Source organism: Diplotaxodon limnothrissa, linkage group LG4, assembly GCF_057381915.1.
Source record: "Diplotaxodon limnothrissa isolate DT_005_m linkage group LG4, D_limnothrissa_male_GT1.1, whole genome shotgun sequence".
NCBI classification, from domain to species: domain Eukaryota; kingdom Metazoa; phylum Chordata; class Actinopteri; order Cichliformes; family Cichlidae; genus Diplotaxodon; species Diplotaxodon limnothrissa.
Window position 1 is genome coordinate 18,104,849 of NC_140599.1, and position 16,267 is coordinate 18,121,115.

A 16,267-nucleotide genomic window follows, 5' to 3' on the forward strand; every position below is an offset into this window, starting at 1 on the left:
AAACAAACAAACAAACAAACAAACAAACAAACAAACCATAAATCAATAAAATACAACACAAGTGTGATGGAGCCTTCTGGAGATTGCTGCTTGCTGTGTAGTACAAATCATTCAAGAAGATTGTGTTTCTGTTTTGGTGAATGAATTTTTTTAGCCTGTTACTAACTCTATTTAGTTAAAATGTATTTATATGGTGCCAAATCACACCAACAGTCTATTGTAAGGTAAAGACACTATAATAACACAGAGAAAACCCAAACAGTACGATAACCCCTGTGAGCAAGTACTTGGCGAAAGTGGAAAGGACGAACTCCCTTTTAACAGGAAGAAACCTCTAGCAGTACAAGGCTCAATAAGGGCAAGCCACTAACCAGTGAAAAATTGTTGGGCAGAAGAAATAAAAATCAGCAGATGTCTAAATTAATATTCCTTTATATGACTTTTCCCCTCATGCATATTAGTCTTGGGTTGTGATTCCATTTAAAGGACAAAAGACGCTGTGGAAGAGAGCCGGAGATGAATAAAAACGAATTATTAGAGATGATGATTAGCTGATTCACATGTCTGTGTGTTGCACCTGCATTGTGCATGAATGCAGCTTGCTAACCAAGCTAACAAGCAATCGCCTATAAATTAACACTCCACCCTTTCATCCACGTAAAGTAACTTCTGGCTCCAACATGATGGTGGCAAATATGCGACTTCTGAATTTTCAAAATGCATGAACAAAGTCCAGAAGTCACTGTGCCCACATCCATCTTTTATATTAGTTATGAGTGGTTCCCAGAAGTTAGACCCTTGTAAAATAGCTTTAAATACTTTAAATAAGTGTATATCCCTTTAATATTTGATTAAAGAGACAGGGCAAACAAAAGAACCACACAAATCAGTTCTCATTATTTTGTTTTATTCCTTGAGTCCTACAACATACCTTTTGTGGAATAGTGGATAATTGTAAGCTTATGAGTCTATTATGTTAATGAAACCATCTGGTTGGATTGCTACACAGATAAATGTTGTGGAACAAAATCAGCTCCACCAAAAAATATATCTGTGACATATGAACTAGAGGAATAAAGTGGAATAAAAAAGGAAAAACTCACAGTTGCGTAAACTCTGTATAAGAACAGTACTTGGGTAAATGTGCATAATTATTCTCCACCAGTGCTGAAGGGCATCTACCTGATGCACTTAATTAACTCTGTTATTGTTCAGTTTGGCTGTGCTGGGTAAATGTCATATCTCTTGAAATAGAAAGGCCATTTCATTGACACAGTTTAAAATAACTTTTCTATAACCGCTATAACATTTTAAATGACAAAATTGTCAATTTTCTTTCAAGGTTAGAGACTCGAAAATGAACTAAAAGTGAAAACTGGAGCAGGTTAATGAATAGAAGCTGAATGGGAGCCTTAAAAAAACACCTTGAATAGTCAGACAGACAGAAAGAAAATAAGACGCGTTAAATAACTATGACGCACAGGCCTGATGCAAATTAAGATTAAGTTAAAAATAAATCAGAAGAGGACTGATCACCGGTGGGTGGACAGCCTAACGGTATAAAGCAACTTGATAGTGAGACAGCATTAATCCCATTCATATTTCTTTATTGGACATCACACACTTAACAGCTGCTGCCAGCCATGAAACAGCTATGCATGTTATGAAGGAAATGTCCTTTAGCCATGGTTGCCATGCCCCCCTTGGCGGAACCGGAGGAGGCTGTAGGATGGCTAATAAACATGAGGGGAGAGTGCCAAGCTTAATCACTGTCAGCTGCAGTACCACACACATCTGATCAGCTAAAGGCAAACCCAGTCTGCTGGGTCGACTCCTGAAAAAAGTTTAGTTTTCTGGAAGAGGTGTATGGTGAACATGTGTGTAAGGGGAAAATGTATTTTTCCTGTCCAGAACTAAAAAATGAAGCCAACTCCGAGGGGCTAAAAAATACAGCTTTTGCCTTAATGGCCACGAGAGGCTGGTTTAAAAGTGAACCAGTCCCAGGAGCTCATCTGTAGAGCAGAAATATAAACCTTTAAATGACCTCTCTGGCTAATTCTCTCCTTTATAGCTCACCCAACTAAACTTTATTAAGTTAAAGCTATCATTATTAGTGCACTGGCAGGTGGCTGTAGGCGTTAGCTGTCAGCTAGGCATCACCTCACCTTATGTGACTCATTAAACTGGATGTCTCAACTATGTTCGTGTTATCGGTGCTTTTTGGATGATTTTTAATGTAAACTGGGCACAAGCAACAGAGGGGTGAACAAGAGTTTCATGGTAGTGACCAGAATGGGCAGCTCAGGTTGATTGGTTAGGACACAAAGTCAGACAGGGAGGAGATGTGTACAGGAAGGATCGTGGATATATCGGATATATGGAGTTGTGGAACACCACAGCTGCAACTGAAAGAATAAAAACTAAAACGTCTTTTAAACATTAATTTAATAAAACACCTGATTACGGTCCATCAGATTCTCTCATGTCTTAATGACAGAGTTGTGATATTACTAAGTGTGATAACTTGTAAAGTTGGGATTTTTGCCAGATTTCCTTCCTGGCTATTTAGAGAAAGAAAGCCTATTTTTCTGTTATTCAATACTGAAGAAATTTAAACTTTATATGCAGAACATTGTAGAATATTTTTAAGGTTATCTGCTATAAAAAGCCAGACCAGGAAAATCTCCTTCATGTTTTTCTGTTTTATTCTCAGTTACTTTCACACAAAGGCATCTGCTGTGATGTTCACTGTACTGATAAATGATCAGAATTATAATATTTCTGACTGTCTGAGGCTAAGTTGAATCGAATCGGGACTTTGAAAACCGGAATCGAATGGATTATAGAAATCAGTGATGATACCCAGCCCTAGTGAGCAGCCTAGGCACAACAGAAGTGGATGTAGCTGTAATAGGAAAAGAACTATTGCTAACTTTTCTGTTAAGTTAAGGCCTGATCCTTCTGAAATTCATAGCCAGTGCTCTGACACGGTGTCATCAATCTTTGAATGCTGAAAAGGCACAGTGTATCCAGAAAAACACATTATATTATATAAATTATTATAAAATTTGTGTACGCCTAACTTTTGTGCCGGTACGCCTAACTTTAAAAAGTTAGGCGTACCGGTACGCCCATGGCAAAAAGTTAGTCTAGAGCCCTGCAATGTGATAGTTTTATCTTTGTTTGTAAATCATACTTACTATAAGTGATGGGATTGGTCAGATGGCGCCAACACCACCACTTTCCTGTGATTAAACCTGGGTTAACTCAACGAACTGATAACCAGCTTTGTGTAGCCATTCATAATGACTGCCAGCGTGAGGGTAAGTGAATCCAGCTAACAGAAAGATACTGGGGGTATGTTGAACTGCTTCTGTAGGACTCTTTGTTTTTGATCAAACTAGGACAATAACACATATTTTGGTCACTGCCCATCAGTGTTGGAAAGGTTACTTTTAAAATGTTTTCCACTACAGGTTACAGATTACATGCCCCAAAATATTAGTCAATGTGAGTAAAGTATTCTGAATACTTTGGATTACTTAATATATTTTCATGCTTTTAATGTACTATTGCTGTGTGATTTGTTACTATTATTACAAGGCTACTCGCCATGCCAATACCAACTAGATTTTTAAATCTTAATATAAAATGAGTAAAAGTAGGGTGGACAGTGATGCAGTGTATCTCATATAGAAAACTATTTCTGTATCAGTAAGATGATTTCTTTCTGTCTGCTTTCAGAACTGCACATGATTATCTGCAGCTAGCAGGTTGTTAATACTATCCATCAAGTGTAACAGTCTGCAGTCTATGAACTGACCTCAGCTAACGCCACCTAAGAATGTTAGCTTGGTGGTGAGTAGCCTTCAGTAATAGCAATAAATTACACAGCAATACTACTTCTGTGGTAGAATTTGACCTAAGCGGCTAAAGAATGGCAGGAGACAGATGCTATCCAGTGTAGCGAGTGATTTATTCACCACTTTGTGACCAAACAACATTTACAAAAAATAAATAAGAAACTCAACTCCACAGTTAACTTGCTTCAAATAAACTTAACTGAACTTAAATCAACAGAAATTAAGGCCAAAATGCACACAGCTACACTAACCTGATCCTTTCCCCCGAACACCTGGTTCATCTGCTTAAATGGTCCGCTCACCCCTGGACTACTCCATACTGCTACTCCTTCCTAGCAATAAAACTCTAAGGTATAGTCAATACACATTACAACAAATCCATCTCTGTATAAACACACTCTAAAATCAACTTTATTAAATTACAAAGATTCTCCCTCTTCTTCACCTGGTCTCGTCCTGTGACCTCAGACTAACCAGGAAGCTATAAATACAGGAAGTGAAACTGCATTTCCTCCTTTTGTTCCTGGAAGACATGTAGGTAAGGTGAGTTCAAACTAAACCATTTAACAGTTGAAATAAATAACATGTTAACTTAACAAACTTGTATCAAGATGTTATGTTATATAATCTGTAAAAGTGCAAAACTTAAACAAACCCGGGATAGTAGATGTTTGCCTATTGAAGACTACATATAAGATATGAGAAATCAAAACAAGAATGTTAACTAAGAATATGGACAAATGGTGTTCTCACCTACTTTGTCACAACATCAAAGATACTGAAGTGGCACATAACTCGTGTAGCTACCACAACTAAAACAAGGTAGTTGCAGTAGGCTAACATTAGATCGAAAAAAAACAACAACAACAAAAAACTAACTTCCAGATGTTTCTTTAGGGTTGGAGGTGGAGTCTTTTGATGCTGAGAGCAGCTTGGTTGCTGGCAAACAGTTTGCACTGCACGGTCATATTTTGCCCCATCCCTTTCTTCTTTAAATGTGAAGTGGTGTTTCCAAGTATAAAATGCATTCTTGCCTGTGCCATTGTGTAACTGATGCCACCAACATTACCAGGACGCTTACATTAGAGCCTCTTATTGGGTGTTTTATTTGGGTTTCCACCTACGTGGAGTTACCAAAATTAGAGAGGGGAAAGAGAGGGGATAACCTGACGTATGAAACAGGAAAAGATCGCCCTCTAACTGTAACTGTATTCTAATTATAATCTTTTTAAACAGTAATTGTAATGGAATACAGTTACTCATATTTAGTATTTTAAACATTTAATGCCGGTAGGTGTTTCGACAGTTCCCAACACTGCTGCCCATACTTTGGACTTGTACTTACAGCCTATTCAGTAGGTCTTTTGTGTATAACGCTTAACAGTAATTAGCACATGTCCGTCTGCATGAAGTGCTGATAGTGTATGGATGCAAACTGCTTACCAAATTACTGTTAGACGATAACTGTTGTTCAAATATGTTCTCTTCTGGCTCCAAATAAGCAAAAAGAAAGTGACTGTGTCTGCATCAGTCTTTTAATAACTGCCCGCGTCTCACATTCTCCCCATCTTTTCACTGGCACCAAAACAAGCACAAGACCCATGCTTCATAAGGAAAGTTCAACAGGAACTTTACTCCTCTATATGTGCAGAGCATCCAGCAGCAGCAGCGACATCCTATTGAGGGAACCCAGAAGGCGCCTAACCACTGTGTCCAATTTTTCAGCCTACATGAGAGCTCGATCTCTTTCTTTGAGTGGTCAGTAAGACTAGAAAAGCACCGTATAAATGCCAGTCCATTTCTGTCTTCATTTTTCATCTGTGATAGTCACCATGGTGATTATGAAACTCATACCAAAGAGCAAGCATATACTATAAATTGAAAAAAAAATAATTTAAGATTGAGAAACTTTGGCTGTACTTACGTGATTTCCTCCCACGTTATGCACGAGTGAGTCATAGATGCAGATGAGAGCTTTTATCGAGCAAGTGAGAGAAAATGGTTATTCTGCGTCATTCGAAGGTACAACCGGCGGCACAGAGCTGCACACGTCAGCTAAATGTGTCTGGCAAGTGTAGTATGTCTCCTTTCTTTTGTTAAAGTTAAATATGTCGGTCATGTCTCCTTGTTTACCTTTAACAAAAATAGCAGTGACTCAGTTGAATGTCAAAATAAAATGAGGAACTCAGGTATTTATTTATTTTTTGTCTATTGTGGGTTGCAGAAATCCTGAGAATACACCCATTTCAGATCTGGCCTTTCATTAATGTTTGATTTTTGAGCACAAATAAAGTTTTGCTAATTCTCCTGAAATGCTCCGCTCTAGGAATGTTAGACAACAGAGATTTACTGTTTCTTAAAGTCATGACCTTCACATACTGTTCATCAGTTTTAGGCAGTTTTCTAGGCCTTCCAAGTCTTCTTTTGTCCTTCGCTCCCCCACTTTCTTTAGATTATTTAAACACGCTGTACACACGCCAAGTACTGCAAAGTTAGTTCTTTAGGAATCACATTGTTGATGCAAAAATACAATTTGATGCCTGTCCAATTGTGTTATCATGGGCATTTTTTTGCTTTTGGAGTCTCAACTGAAGAAATGGGAACAATTGATGTGGTTTTGCAACAGGCTGCTAGTAACAAAGTGCCTAAAGATACAATTTAGGACAAAGCTGGTTGTTTGCTCACACAACAGTGGTTCAGCCCTCGAGTTAGGAGCGTTTTTATGCCTGCTTGATTCATAGGTCAGTGTTAAGTGGTTCAACAAACCTTCAACAAAGCCTGGGGAACTAGTGCTCAAGATGGCATTGGAAGAAATCAGGGGTGACCAAGACTTCTACACAGAATTGTATCATAAACAGAACAATAAGACAGTGTGTCATTATTTTATATAAAACAGTAATATTCCAGTGTTGAGAGGTTTATGAGCACACCAAGATCAAGGTGCCATTACTGTTTTTATTTCTAAGTGTTTGCAGTGTTATTGTGAACAAAGAAAGAGCTGAGTGAAAGAAAATAGGAACAAGTAAGAAAAAAGTCAGAGTACAGGGTACACCTAACAGCAACTGGTACCACAACATAAAAGCCAAAGAAGCTGATAAGAGGAGAAAGAAACTGTCTGTTACTGTTTGCCCAACGCTTTTCTAAAATATGTTGTCCTCTGCGTGATTACCCGGCGCTGGCTTTGTCAGTCTGAGTACTATTCATTTCTCCTCTTTCTGTCACTGCTCTTCTTACATAACTGAAAAAGAAACATAATGGTGATGCTCAAATCTATTTTCCTGCGAGGGCTGGCCTGAATAACGCCTCCATGCTCATCATCCTAACAACTGTTTCCTGTGTGTGTTTTAGGTAATTATTGCCTGACCTCTTCTTCCACCTCTCCTCCCTATTGATTGTGAAAACAGACTTGGATTAATAATTCACAAAAAAAGAAGAAAAAACTCCCCCCAGTGTGACTTTTAACTACTCTTTGTTGCCCATGGCAGCAACCAGAGTATGTGTTTGCTTGTTGTAAGTGTGTGTGTGTGTGTGTGTGTGTGTGTGTGTGTGTGTGTGTGTGTGTGTATCCCTGGTGCTTGTGATCATTAGTGTGCAGCGGTTGTATTTTAAAAATATATTTTGCTTTCTGCTCAAACTCAAACTCTTGCAGCTCTTTCACTACTGATATGATGACTTCATTTCTCTCCACTGGTTTCTCTTCTTCTCTTTCAGTATTGGGACACAAAATTGGTCAGTGTGAGCATCATCTTTGACTCTTGTCTCCCAGATCTGTAGAGATCTGTAGAGGCATGTTTAAATGAGAAGCCTGATCTGTACCCTACAGTTTGCTCTTTGCTGGACAGTTGATCGTTGACTAGCAGGCACCGAAGTTCCCTATGCTGTAAAGCAATAGCTATATTTCTTGCTTTTATGCTTTTATGCTTTTTTTTTTTATGGCAATACTTAAATAATGAAAAACATATGATGGATTCATACTGAGATTTATGTTTGTAGCTGCCATACCATCTGTATACTGAGCTGAGTAAATGAGATGCTGTTTTGTTTGCTTGACAAGCAGTGGAAATGCTTCCTCCGAATGGTGGAGGGGCTCAGAGTAGAGCTGCTACTCCTTCACATCGAAAGGAGCCAGCTGATAGAAGTCGGTGAATCGATCCAATTTTTTTTTTGTTTGAAAATGAAAAAATATACCTCAAACATGCACATGAAAAATTTCCAAACCTTTTATTGTTGACGGTATTTTATTTATAGTCTATAGCACAGTTTCCCAAACACCAGACTGTGGATCGTTTTGTTCCGGGGAGCAAAAAAAGAACAAATTTGTAAAAAAAATTTTTTTTTCTTATTGCTCTTCTGGGAGTTTTACTTTTTAAAAATGCCACTTTTGTCCATACTTAAATCAGCTGTTTGTTTTGTTTTTTTATTCCCCCCCCACACATCAGTAAGTCTGCAAGATAAACCATTCACAAATGACACAAAAACAAATGTCACTATTGAGGGAGAAAGATGAGACACTGGGATCTCAAAATGACCTCAGTAGTTCTTAATTTTTTTCTTAAACAAGACAATGAAATTTTTGATGCTCCAGATAGATTTTACAGCCGCTCGTTGGGCAGCATTTAGGGGGTTAGCGATGATATTTGGTCTGTTTAGGCACAAGCAGTGAATGAAAAGCACAGTAGGGCACGAGCTGCTGAGTAAATAACGTTTCCCCTTGTGCTACTTTAATTTCAAGTGAAGGGATAAATCTGGATTAAGGTTTTTGTTTTATACACACAGAGCTCATCTTCCATATTTCTGTATACACAGTAGCTCCTGCAAAAGCTTAGGGGAAGCTTTCAATATTTCTGGTCCCTGACCTAGTTTCTTAGTTTCAGAAATAAAGCCTTTTATACTCATGAATGGAGCACAGGTGCTACACCTTAAATATGATAAATTAAGAGGGAAAAAAAATATTTCTAGACCCTGGTTATGGCCCTGCTCCCAGGCGAAGTGTTTCTGTATCTGTGCTTAGACTGATGCCCCCACAACACTGCACCCAGATAAGTCTCAAAAAATGGCTGGATGGATAAATATAAGAGGTGTACCAGTCTTTTCACTTTCCAACATCATAAACCCATCCACTTTACAAAATGATTAACCAGGTGTCCAAGATTGAGGAAAAAGGAACTTCTCCCTGAAGCCTTTCTTTTTTTACACAGCTATTTTGGTTTGTTTTCATGAGGACAGACTCTTTCCTTCAAGTGTGTTTTAAAATCTATAAAAGATTTCATCTTTTTGGTGTTTGGATGTAGCTGAATAGCAGCTGTTGTGTTCAAACACAAAATATTATCGTTATTTTCACAGAGCTGCTGACAATCTGAGCAAACTTGCTCTATGTCATCAATTCCCCAGGAGTCCAGCTATAAAAAACAGTCACATTTTCACACCGATCCACACCAGAGAGGAGGGTTGAAATTACATTTTTTTCCCCCAAGCTAAAACTGCTTAAATATTAATCATTTTTCGTTTGATTCTTTTTATTCTGTGACAAAAAAAGGCAACTTGAGTGTCCAACTTTGTCTCCAAAACGCTCGATCTGAGCTGTCCTTCTGATGTCTTTTTGTCCATTCTGGTCATTCTGTTAGCACCAGAACATACATCATAACAGGTCTCACTGCAATCTTATAAACCTTCCCTTTCACTCCTGCTACCATCCTTCTGTCACAAATCACCCCTGATACTTGTCTCCACCTGCTCCACACTGCCAGCACTCATTTCTTCACCTGTCTTGTGCCGTGGCTGATGTTTTTGAATGGTTGACCCCAGGTAATAACAGCAACAAATGTAAGTTTAAATATCAGCTTTCTCCTGGGTTGAATGAATATCAGTGGTATCAATTCATGAATCACAAGTGCTTGTCAGATACAGATGCAGACAGTGCAGCAGTGTGTCATCTCTGTTAATCCTTTGGCACAAATATGACAGTTTTGGTGTTCTGTTTAGACTCCACACAGACCCCGAAGTTGTTAATTTAAAGGCTTAATCCACCAGACAGGATGGGCTGATTAAAAAATGTGCTGCTGCAAGATTTGGCCTGAATAAAAACACTATGCAATAAGATGCAACAAAAAAACTCGCAAGTACATGAAAATTATCTTCTTATCTCCAGAAGCTTTATTTATTAAAATACACTGCTCCCATTTTTTTTCTAAAATTATACCACTTGTCCTTCTCTTTTCTTCTTCACTATGAAAGCAGAAAACATATGTGATTTACTTAAGGACTCTCTACCCAGAGGACATTTTACTTTTTCATATATGCGCCATCAGCTCCTCTTCCTCCATGCTGCCTCGAGGCTGGAGAGCAGTGTAAAGTACAAACAGATGAAGCACCGGTAGTGCTTTGCACTCTTGCGTGGGGTTGGATTGCCTTATTACAGGTCTATCTCCTCTCAACAGTCACTACCGATCCAAGTCATTAGACAGCAGAGTGCCTGCTTGAGAGCGCACTGGAGCAGAAAGATATGGAAGGAGGGTGAAGGGTGAGGTGGGGGAGAAAGAGAGAAAAAGCAGATAAAAAGAAGGAGGAGATGAACCAATGCCTCACTGTCACTGCCTGTAGAGGAAAGGAGAAAGGAAACGGGAGGAATATGAGGGGAGGAGAGAAGAAGAGAAGATTGAAGCTGACTCAGAGGAGGCAAAACAAAGAAACAGGGTGATTAATGAAAGAAAAACAGAGGAGAAAAGGGAGCGTAATCTGCTCTCAGGCAATAGAGGGAAACATACAGATGAAGGAAATAGAGAAAAAGATCATAAAGCAAAGATGAGAAATGGGAAAAGAAAGGAAAGATAAAAAAAATCTGGCTGAAGATAAGAAAAAGATAAGATACAGAAGATATGGAAGGTGTGGGCAGAAGGGAAAGACGCACAAAAGAATGACACAGTGATGAAGACGTATAGAAAACGACCATGCATCAGAAACAACGAGACAAAGGCTGAAAGGAAAAAAATACAGCCGAGTGGAGAAGCAGAGCAAACTGTGGTAAAAGATGTACTTCAGGCCAACTCGAGTGTTGGTGTCACTGTCTCTGAGGTGAAGAGCCTGTAGTTCAGTAGAATAAGTGAACTATCCTGGTAAACACTGCTCTCCCTTATCTTTGGACTGAAGTGTGCATTCAGCCAAGCACTAGGAGAGTGTGTCTGACATCTGAAAAATGCCAACGGGCAGCATACTGGATCCCTGAAACAGTTTGGGTGTTGAAACTTGGAACTTGCAGTGCAGCACGTATAAGATTTTTATTAGGACTAATTAACAGACATAAAATCTGTATGTGGGGTTCAGTTTCAATATATTTATGTTAACAATCTGCCTTAAGGCATTTGATTATCTAATCAGCCACTTCTAGATATTATTTGTTGTACTTCTCCCTTTAAACGTGACTTTCTTTGCCATCATCCTTATGTAGCTGTGATGCTGTATGGATGCCTTTATGGACATGAACTGTCCATTCCAATCCCCACCGTTAGCGAGTCATCAAGTGTCTACTTGTGTCATATATTGCAAGTAATTGCCACAGTGCCCAAGGGTCTGTTAAGACAGGGACACACATGCATTAATAGGGACAGCTTGTCACGCCCACCCATACAAACACTGTGCATGACACATTTCAGCTCTGATGATTTTCTGGGATAAAGAAGAATGATAATGTTACTGAGTCTGCAGCTCCGCTATAGTCGGGAGAATAAACATATTAGATTACTGTCTAATGTAATCAAAATTAGTTATAAAGCACTTTATATACTGTTAGGCATTTGTTAGGTACACCTATTCAATTGCTTGCTAAACCACATATCTAATTGGTCAATCACATGGCAGCAGCTTAGTGCATTTAGGCATGTAGACATGGTCAAGATGACCTGCTGATCTTCAAACTGAGCATCAAAATGAACTTTAAATGACTTTGAAGTTGGCATGGTTGTGGGTGCCAGACAGGTTGGTCAGGTTTACAGAGATGACTGTGGTCTGAAAAAAAGAAAATATCCAGTCGGTGGCAGTTCTCTGGGTAAAAATGCTTACTTAATGCCAGCGTTTAGAGAAAAATGGTCAGACTGCTTCTAGCTGAGAGGAAGGGGAAATGGTAACTCAAATGACCACTTGGTACAACCGAAATTCGCAGAAGAGCACCTCTGACACACAACACACAACACATCGAACCTCGAAGATGACCACTAGTGTTGCTACTCCTGTGATCTAAAAAAAAGGAAGTGAGGCTACAATTTTAAAGAGCTCACCAAAACTGGCCAATAGATGGTTGGAAACGTTGCCTTGTCTGATGAGTCTCGGTTTCTGTTGTGACATTCAAATGTTTTTTGTTTTTTTTTAAATCATAAACACTAAAGCATGGATCCATCCTGCTGTGGATCAAAGGTTCAACTGGTGGTGGTGGTGTAATGGTGTGTGGCATCTTTCTTGGCACATTTTGTACCCTTTGTTTTAATGCCACAGCCAACCTGAACATTGTTGCTGACCATGACAATCCCTTTAAGACCAGTGTACCCATCTTCTGATGACTGTACTCAAACAGCTGACACCGTCACCAGATCTCAATCTAATAAATCACCTTTGGGATGTGGAGAAACGGGAGCTCGACATGAATGTGCAGCAACTGTGTGATGCAGTCATGTCAATATGGACCAGAATCTCTGAGGAATGTTTCTGGCACATTTTTACATCTGTGCCACAAAGAATTAAGGCAGCATTGACAGTACAAGAGGGTCCAACCACTAGTAGAAAGTTAAAGTGAGTACAGTTAAAAGACAGTCAGCAAACACTGATAGACAGAAAAGACTGACATCTTTAGTTTTGCAGACTGGCCTAGACATACTGAGTTGCGAGTAGATTCATAGATCAGGTCAACCATACATTCTGGATATAACTCTCTAAGAACCTTAAAATTTATGTTTAAAAGAATTAAAAGTATGAAAACTACTGGGAGAAAGTGAACTGAATGCTCTCAGCTCCTGAATCTGTGTGTGCAGCCTTGACTGTGACATATTACTGTTAGGATCATGAGATCACATGAGCTTTATGTGCAGTGTTTGGACCTGATAGCCTATTACCTTTGTTTATTCATTTCATTCTCGCACAGGCATTTTTCTTCTGGTACAGGTCATATATACTTGGATGAGAGATGTTTGTAATTCAGTATTGTGTGGCGGTCTTACTCTTGTTTCTGTCTGCTTTGCAGCGTTTGCTGCTGGCAGTCTTTAGGCGCTCGTGTTTTCTTTTGCCAGTCAGTCTCCATGGCAAACTTGTGTCCATCTGTGCTTTTCAGGTTGTTATGTGTTTCTCTGCGCTGTCCTCAATTCTGTTTCTTCATTTCATCCTTTTTTTCTCTTCTGTATTCACCCATCTTGTAAGAAATCTAACCCTGTGATTTTAGCCTTTTTGTCTGCTTGTACTCTCTGAGGAATAAGGCTGAATGGGAAAGACTGGTACTGTAATGGTGGTGTGTAGAGAATAGTAACAGCTTTGACAGCACTCAGTCAGAGGTCAGGAAAGGGAATGACAGCTCTACATTCATAGCGGTGACTCAGAGGACCGGATGACTGCTGCAGACATCAGCTTGTTTTTGTCAACTAAGTGAGACAAAGGTGAGATAAACTATGGCACTTCTTTGACCACATCTCTGTTTGGTTGCACCTTTTGAAGGTTTCTAGCAAGACTTTTTTTTAACCACTGACATTTAACACTTACACTTATTGGTCACTTCATATCTCACAGCTTGCTAGTACTGGAGTGGACCATCATTTGCTTTCAGAATTGTGAAGAATCAACAAGACGCTGAAAACATTCCTCAGAGATTTGAAAGGTTCTTCACAGGACTGAGATTTGGTGACTGTGGATGCCATTTGAGCACAGTGAACTCATGCATGTTCAAGAAGCCAGTTTGACATGATTTGAGCCTAGTGACATAATCATGTTCCAAGCATCAATCAGAAGATGGGTATACTGTGGCTATAAAGGGATGGACATGTTTAACAGCCATGCTCAGGATGTGGCATTTAAGCAATGCTCAGGGGCCCTCGTGGTTTGTATTGCAGACCAACTCTGGATGGTGCTGAGACTGTGACAGACTCACTGCAGTATTCTCCTGAGCATTAAGTGTCACTAGTCAGACAAAAAATCTGCATCAGCGCTGGAATAGGAGTATAGGAAGCTGCAACAAGGAGCAATCTAGTTTCAGTTTTGCTATATTGTATTTGCCTTGGGAGTCAGATGTCAGAACTGGGAGTTACATCACTTCTGAGAGGGGTGTGTTCCAGTAGAAAGGCCACAAAAGCAAGGAAAAACAGGATTTCTTTTGGTAAGCTAGCACCACTCATGCATCACTAGCAATACAAAAAAGATGCTTCTTTTGCTTCTGCTTTTTTCTCTGTGCTTTAAAACTTCAGCACATTCACTGATAGATGGATGGACAGCGATCTGTGTATGGATTATTTAAGGAGTCACAAATCACAAGAGTGGCAGAACAGCTTTTCACTTTTACCAATGTTTACGTGTACTGCTACCATCCTGAAATCAGGATGAAATCAGGGTTGGTGGGGCTTCCTGGACTTTCTGAGTTTGAAGTGAGGACATACTTGAAAATTCTTCTTCAGAACTTGGAATTTCTGAATTCCTACTTCAAGTGGAATGCTGCATTTTTCTCCTTTTTCAACATCTCCATCTGTATAATATTTAAATATGATATAAATCTATGCGCTGATGCACTTATATATTATGAAATGGTAGTAAAAAACCACCACGATTGTACACTTTAGCACACCTGCACTGGTCAGTCTGCCTGGGGGACATTACAAATATTGAGAGATGTAAGACCAGCTGAAACAACACCAAAGCATGGCTCACAGCTGATGTTACATTGCTTCTGGCGGTCACCACAGTTTGTGATAGTGACAACAGCAGGTATAACAGATCCTTAAGACATCAAAAGACATCAAATTCTGTACAATTCAAATCTCACAGAAGAAAAGATGACTCATCGGATCAAGCAACTGTTACTAATTTGCTCAATTTTGGTGAGAATGTTGCAATTATTGCCTTTGTTTTCTGTATTTAGCAGACAGGAGTGGCACAGGTACAGCAACTAAAAGGAAGACAAGATACTCGTCTTCATTCCTCGGTTATTATAATAACTGTTGCCTTCCTCTCAGCTTGAAGCAGTCTGACCACATACGCCTCTGATCTCTGGCAGCAACAAGGCTGAATATTTTTCTCTTTTTCAAACCATTCTCTCTGAACCCCACAGATGGCTGTGTGGGAAAATCCCAGTAGATCAGCATGTCTGAAATGCTCACACCAGCCTCTCTGGCATCAACAACCATGCCATGTTCAAAGTCTCTTAAATCACTGTCTTTCCTACTCTGATGCTCAGATGTCTAAATGCATTGACTTGCTGCCATGTGATTGGCTGATTGAATATTTGCCTTAACATGCAGTTGGACAGGTGTCACTAATGAAGTGACTGGGGAGCTAAATCAGTCCAAGTTCAGTTCTCACTGGACAGTTGTGCTTCTCTACAATATAAAAGCAGTTCAACAAAGATTGTATTAATTTTTTTTGTAACCAAAGACAATCGAAAGTCTAACTATAAGTGGGATGCAATGATAAAGTGGAATTTACTCCTAAAGGCATCATTGCAGTTGCTTAATTAACTATGACGGAAAATCTAAAATCAAACAAATGTAGGATGTAGAAAGCACATGGGTGCTCTTAGTATATGCTCTATCAATGCTGTTCTCATTCTTGTAAGGTAAGTATGTCATGAATGATTTAAAGATTTTCATCCATCCATTACATCCACTCCTGAAAAACCTTAACTTGCTGAATGTTAGGCGTCTGAAGACTTTCCAGTAGGTTTGTCTCTCAATTCAAGCACATTTTCTGGTTGAAAGCTTCCCTGAACGCAGTGTGTGAATGTGTGCGTGAATGGGTGGATGACTGGATATGTAAAGCGCTTTGGGGTCCTTAGGGACTAGAAAAGCGCTATATAAATACAGGCCATTTACCATTTACCATTCACTATTAATTCAGTGTTATTATGATTGTACCACAGTAACAAATGTCTCAAGTTGCTTTATACTGTAAGGTAAAGACTCCGTGGTGCTGAAGACACTGTAATTGTAAAGGCAAAGTGAAAAAAACAAACAAAACGGAAATACAATGAAATGTTTGGTCAAGAAATGACTTAAAATACCACTTTTATTTTGAAATAAATAAACAATCCACTTTGTCACTCTAAAGCTAAACATATCAAAACATAATAGGAGGGAAAGGCCCTGTTTTATTAGTATTGATATGATTTCAACAGTAATGTAAGTACAGAGGCACTAGCATGATTAAGCATGAGTAATAAATTAGTA